This window comes from Anser cygnoides, chromosome 10 (genome assembly GCF_040182565.1).
Source record: "Anser cygnoides isolate HZ-2024a breed goose chromosome 10, Taihu_goose_T2T_genome, whole genome shotgun sequence".
In the NCBI taxonomy this organism is placed as follows: Eukaryota; Metazoa; Chordata; class Aves; order Anseriformes; family Anatidae; genus Anser; species Anser cygnoides.
In genome coordinates, this window is record NC_089882.1 from 22,884,257 (window position 1) to 22,891,476 (window position 7,220).

A 7,220-nucleotide genomic window follows, 5' to 3' on the forward strand; every position below is an offset into this window, starting at 1 on the left:
TTACTGTGTGTTTTGTTGTGATCAAGCAATATTTGCAAAATGTCTTCAGACATGCAATCTGTGTTTTAAGTCTGAAGCCTTCAGAGGTCATGTATTTTTTATCAGACAAAAGCATCTGCAAGTTGATTTCAAGTATAAATAATTTAATCACATGATAATTATTCTTTTAAATCAGGTGCTTATTTAAAATCCTAGTGAGTATTTTCTAGGGGTGGCAAACAAATACATCAGTTTAAATGGGTCTTGGGTTTGCCATGCTTCTCTGGAGTTCTTGGTTGTAGGCAAGCATTTCACTTAAAAAGAGGTCATCAATAATGAAACAAGATGAATTTTCACTGGCTCTCTCAGGAAGCAGTTCATACCAGGTCATCCATTTACTTCTGTTTCATAAGCTGCTGGGCAGAGTAAGAATTACACATGCTGCTCTAGTTGTTTTCATTAGTTCCTTCAGCATCAAAGCCTGACAATGCTGAAATTTTAAATGTAGTGTTATTTACTAACAGGGTTGACAACAATTATTTACTGGAAGTGACCTGTAAGTATTTGTCTTCTGAAACAGGTCAGCAGCTGAAGCTTATTCTGCAGATGAACAGTAGGTAAAATGGGCTGAACAATAAAGTATAGTCCTGGTTACTGTTTTCCCCTCAATCATCATTCATATGAAATTATAAGGAGTGGCCAAACCCTTCTAAGTGTTTTTATCCTGTTTCTGCCATGTCTTCCTGCAAGCCATACTGAGTCCTGCCAAACAGGATGCACAGCCCTCTGACAGTGGTGGTCATTGTTCTGCACTCACCGTGGGCCAGGGCACACTTACTACACATTACAGTAAAAGCTTGGATGCTCTTTTGTTGTTAACAGCTCTAAAAAAACAATCACAATCATTCAAATATTTACAACAGAGTTATCAGCAAGGAGTAGCAGAATCCCAAAGCTATGCAAGTTTTCCTTATTTACTAGCTTACAAAAGGTATTGCTACTGCAAATTTTATCTGCTTCAGCAAGTGCTACATGTGGTACCAATTTATGCAGTGTTTTACAACATGTTTCCAAAAAAAAGAAAAAATCCAGTGTGGAAAGCTCCTCCTAGAGTATAATTCTGTCAAACTGCAGGAGAGCAGGCTCCTCTGGAAGCGCACTTCCTCACTGCAGGCCAGTGGCAAGAAGAAAACGGAGGGTACATTTTGATACATACAGCTCATCTCTGATAATCTGCACACATAAAAGCACCACTCCTTGAAAATAAGATGTCAGGACTCCCATCAGGTTAGAGGCAGAGTAGGGCATATCAGGAGCACCGAGACTAAAAGGAGCTTTGTCTCCCCACCTTCCGCCCTCGTTGGTTGCATACAGGGAAAACCACTCTACTGCTAAATGACACCGTTTTGCTTTTAAGTAAGCTATTTGCAGGTTACACAGGTAAACATACTATCAAAACGTGAATGGTGGAGTCTCCCATCTTTGCAAAGCCAAGACCACAAATCTTACACTTCCATAAAGAAGTTAGAAATCAATAATAAACCACGAGCTTTGGAACACTCCCAGCAGTGCTGCTGCACTGTCTACAGAGAAGTTGTCTAGCAGAGCAGACACAGCACTGTCTAGTTCTTCAGACACGAGTATTATCACTATTAAACCAGCATCCAGGAGAGGAAAAATAGCATAGATAGTGCATTTCCTACTGAACAACATCGGGAAACAACTGGTACCCCGGATACCAGCAGATGGTAATTATTTATGAGTTATTCTTCTTTAGTAGAAATAGTTGTGACTTGCATCACTTGAATACACACAAATGTATTGACCTTCCTTCACTGCTGCAGCTGTGCCTTGAAATACCCGGCACCAAGGCACCCTCCCAGCCACGCGGTGCATGGACAACAGGGGTGCTCACACGTGGCATTCTCCCCTCAGCCCCTGCCTGATGCTGAGCAGTGTCTGTCTCTGAAATCCACACAAAATGTTATGAGTGCAGGCCTGGAGGAGTGCTGTCAACGCATGCTCAGCATTTCCCATACAATTTCTAAAACTATAACCCTGCAACCACAAAGCGCTCTCAGTCAGGACTGTGTTTATTACAGCTTCCAACCCTCCAGACATTATCTGGCCTTCTCCTTGCTGCCGTGGAAGCCCACGCGTTGCAAAGAGCAAAACAGCCATGTGCCCAGGCGCAGATATTGCCTCAAGGAGCTACCCCAGAGGACAGTGTGTGTATTCTGACAGACAGCTTATTCAGTGATGGAAAACAAGAATAAGTCCTCATTTATGAAATAACATCTCAGCACTTCATTTCAATTCCAGTTTTCACACACAACACTGCTAAGCACCACGGCCAAAAGTCTCAACAAACACTCCCATCTCAGGGCTACTAATGAGCTAAATAACCACTTTGAAGCCCAAAAAAGGTAGAAAAGCTCCCTGTGTCCCAAAGCACTCGGACTTTGAGTGTCATGTCCCTGCAGGCACAGACAGGGAGGGAAGGCCCAGGGCCAGCAGCAAGGCAGGATGGCCCAGCCCAGCCAAGTGACACCCCCAGCAGAGACAGTGCCACCCATACCATCTTTACACGCCACTTTCCACGCACACAGCTAGGTCCCGCGTGCCAAGGAAGAACAATGATGAAGACAGGTGCCTGCCCAGCCTATGGGCTGCATGGCATGGGATGCACAGGCTGGGAGCAGCACTGGTGTCAGGGGGCACACACTCCGTGCTGCTGGGCCAGGGACCATGGGCAGCATGGCTCAGCAGCCCACCCCAGGGCCTGGCACCTCACCCACTGGTTACCACACTGAGCGCAGAAGCACATCACCCCCCTGCGGGACTCACCTGTGGGCTTCTGGCGCATCCTCTGCGTGCTCCCATTAGCAGCATCTGGTCGCAGCTTCGCTTCTTGCAGGGCATCCAAACTCAAACCAGAACTTCATCCCCCACCTCAAGGGGGAAAAGCACAGTCAGATCTTTCTCCAACAAGAGACTCCAGCGTCCTTTTTCTTCCCCCCAGCTGCTTCCTTCCACTGTTGCCTACCTCCCATCTCCCCTGCCCTTGGCTTTTGCCCTCCAGCCATCCCCCAGGGGGCCCACACGACACATCACCTCAGGTGAGAAAGAAGAGAGCCCTGCCCGGCAGCTGCGCTATATAACGAGCAGGGCAGGGGGGAGCCAATCCCAGCACCTTCAGGGGAAGCCCCCGCCGTGGCTTTATGAGAGGGCCCTGCTGTGCCCCTTGGTGCTCATAGGTGATCAAAGGGCCAGGCTCAGAGGCCACAGCTCAGAAAAGAAACTATGAGGGCCAGAAATAGTTTAATACAAATAACAAAAAGTGCTTGAGGTGGAGATAAATTGTGGCATGGGCACAGCAGAATCTCAGAGAAGGCTTTTGGCCGAGGCTGGGTGGTGTGTCACTGTGTCCCCGGTTCCACCCTCAGGTTGCTCCCTGTCACGGGCAGAGAGCAGGTGCCAGAGCTGGGTCCCCGGGGCGGGAATGGTGCGTGTGGTGTTGAAAGGCTGCTCTTCCTGGGGGAATTCATGTTTTCCGGCTGCTTGGAGTCTTTGTTCTGTGCCAAAAACACACACACAGCCTCAAGCTGCCATTTCTAATGGCTCCTGGCTATCACATGTGTGTCAGGAGGGGGAGCCACAAGTCACTGCGGCAAGCGCTGTGGTAAACAGTGGCTGACATGGAACACAACCTTTTAAAGAGGAATACTTAACAAGTTATGGTCCAACCTCCTCACACGGTGCTGTGTGGGAATGACAAAAAAAATTACCTTCCCTGCTGTGGGATGCAGCAGATTCATCCGAACTCACTTTCTTCCTTCTCCACAGACCACTGAAGTAAAGATCTGTTTCCGTGGCTATTTCTCCCCGGGCATTACTTCGTAATGCACACTGTGCAGCAGCCTGGCTGCTCTCACAGCTCCACAGGAGCAGCGCAGCACCCAAACAAGCAGGGCGACTTCCAGCCCTGCCGATGCCACTGCTGCCAGCTGGGCCCAGCGCCCTGAAACGCCCCGGTGCTGGCAGAGGCTCGGCACTGGCACCAGAGCAGCATGCTGCAGCACAGCTACCCAGTGGGTATGGGTGCTGCACAGCCCGCAAAAGGCAAGCTGGGCTTTATCAGCAAGCAGAGTTTTAATTATTTAGGAGAAGAGTTGTAACTCTGAGGCCATGAAGCAAAGAGCCCAACCAGAACTCCTGAAACATTGCCAGCCATTTGCCCTGATGCCAAAAATATGTGAGAGTAAATTGGTTTCATCGCTAGCCACTATTACCCCAATTGTTTGGCATCAAGGATGAAAATAATTTAAACTGTTGGAAAGGACTTAAGTTTCAGATTTGTGCCGGAACTGTGAAAGCAGCTCACCCTTACCCTGGAGCAGGATTTATGGATTTTCCCATGTCAGGGCGTGTGAGCCAGGAGGCTGTGTTTAGTCACTGGCCTCTGCCAGTCTTGGAGAGTCAAACTCTGGGAATGTGACTGTAACAAAATCAAGTTGTGTCAAATGCACTACATGGATCAGTGTGAGAGCAAGCTATGACAGGCCTGTGTTGTTCCATAGTCTGCTTTACCAGGTGTCTTCATGCTCTGTAAAAACTCTTTTTTTTTCCCATGCTGATACAGATCAGGTAGGAGAGCCCAGCAGCAGGTCTCATCACACACCGTCTCTGGAGAACATCACTGGTCGTCAGGACCGTGGTTATCGAATCAAGATGCTGGCAGCTTTACGCCTGGTGTCACTGTTTTGCCTGATGTGTACATGCCATTTGTTTCCAGATGCAGGGTGCAATGGAAGAGCAAGTCTTGTTGCTGTTTCAGGATCAGGACTGGTCTATGCTCGTCCAAGGGTGGAATGTCTCTCAGCTCCATATGAGAAACTTCCTTCCTACTTGTCTGCTTCTTGTAACAACTGTGTGCTAGTCCAGACAGGCTTCATGTGTGCCCCACAGAGCTCCCTGCCTTTCAGCCTGGGGACACAGTGAGACATGGGTTTGCAAGTCTTTCCTGTGAAACAACGGTGATCTTTAAAATGCTTTAGCCAGTCAGTTTGCCTGTTATGACTGGACTTTGAATTTGGATCCTAGCTGCCATAAAGCATCTTTGTCCCTTCCTGCTTCTTGGCAGGATGAGATCATGATAGACTGGAGTGAGCCCAAGCCAGCTCCAGGACACAGCTGGCGCCTACAAGTGAAGATGAGCCTCTCCCAGCCTCCAGAGGCTGCAACTGCACCTCACTGCTTACCCACAGAACAACCTCAAACTAAAGTGTTTGGTGGCCAGTGGATGCCAGGTTTTCCTTTCTGTGTGTGCAGGAATAAGTGTGAGAGCAGCACTGGCCCTCGTCCCTGCTGCTCGTTGCAGCCCCAGCCTCGCTTGTGCCCCCGTTTCCTGTGCCAGCAGCCTGGGCACTGGTACAGGACATGGATCACTGTTCCCTGTAGCAGAGTTTTGCCTCCACTCCCTCCCTGAAAGCATCCAGAGCCCACTTTGACGTTGGGAACCTTCTTAACAGATCTCTGTTAGCTGTGAGACACCTGCACCAGGAAAGATGCTTGCTTCATGCCGCAGTGGGACAGCTTGCAGCCCTGTGGGCAGCAGAGGGCTGGGGTGGCAGCACTGGGCAGCAACAGGCGACCAAGAGAAGAGAAGTGGAGGCAGAAACACCCCCTGCACCCGGGGAGCAGCTGCAGGACAGGAGGGTGAGCGGCGCCACAGGGCTTGGACCCCCGGCAGCCGTGGGAGCGCAGGCGCCTTTCAAAGCTCCCCGGACAGCGTGCTGCTCAGCTCCTAGTGGGCTTGCAGATCTCAGCCCCAGTGGGATTTTATTTTTTCCTCCACAGAGAGGAGCAGCATGACCCAGCTGTCTGCACCCATCACTCGTCACGAGTAGCTGAGCAGTTCAGGCATCATGTTTTCGACCTCTGCTAAAAGACCTTTAAGTGAATTATCTCAGCACAGACAGCGGAAAGACTCATCTTAGGGCTCTCCCCTTCTGTCAGTGAGAGTTGGGCCACCAGTGGCTGCAGGGAAGGAACAGGACAGCTGGAGCTGGGGCCACAGGCTGTGGGACCTGGTGTTTAAAGATAAACGACATCCGAGAGTGTCAGGATATTTTCCTGCTGAAGATGAATGTGAAGACTCACACTTGGTATGCCCAACCCGCGTGCACACGCACAGCCATGCTGTGCCCAGGGGCTGGAGGCCGCTGGGGTGCCATGCCTGCAGCAGCTCACAGCTGCCTCCCTCATCAGCAGCTGGCGAGGCGCAGCCCAGCACTGAGAGGTTTTTGCTTTACTGGGCACGATGGTATTAAACATTTATCAGCACCAAAATGTAAGAAAGCTTTTTCTTGCAACCACAGCCTAACACGGCCTGTGCTCTGAAGTAGAAAGGGCAGCTCAGGACTCAACTGAAATGCTCTTCTGCACACGCAGCGAGGCAGGGCCCCGTTCTGTCCTTCCCTCCCATAAAATCACACCAGCCCACAGTGCAAATGCTGCTGGCTCCTTCAGCACCACAGCTGCTGCAGAGCTGCAGACCCCGGTGCAGTGGGCCGCCCCCTGCAGCAGGTGGCCATGATGGTTTCTCACACACATCCAAGCCATGGTGATGCCCATGAGAAAAGCTTGGTGACGCTCCCTTCTCCTCATGCTGGGCACAAGGCCTCCCTTGTAGGGGTCTGGACACCACGTGCCTGCTCAGCACAACCACAAGGACGCCCTCTGGCCACAAAGCTGCTCCTCTTCCTCTTACACAGAAGAGCTTCATGTTGAATGGGGGGAGGAGACCTTTCCAAGGGAGGGAAAATGCTCAACTGGATCACTCTGGCCCATCATCGCTTACCTTGACCAAGATCCTCTTTAAAGCTCACACAACAGAACAGGCCAGTAACATATCAGTGTGCATGTTCATGCCACCTCAAGTCCCTTTTTGTGGGGTGAAGACAACCCTCACATTCAGTGTGTGTCTGAGTCACTTTCTGCAGAGCGGCTGTAGGCCCCACACAGGCCCCTGCGGGTGAGGAGGATTCATGGGGCTGTCCAAATGACACCAAGCCAGGTCCTCACCAAGAGACACCAGGTTTTGGACATGTATCGAGTTTGATTTCAGATCGCACAGCAGGTTAGACAAAGAACTTTGAAACCAGCTGGTAATATTAAAAATCTTGCCGCAAATGGCCAAGAGCAAATATTAGCCATCAGAGAGCAGGATTCGGCAGACA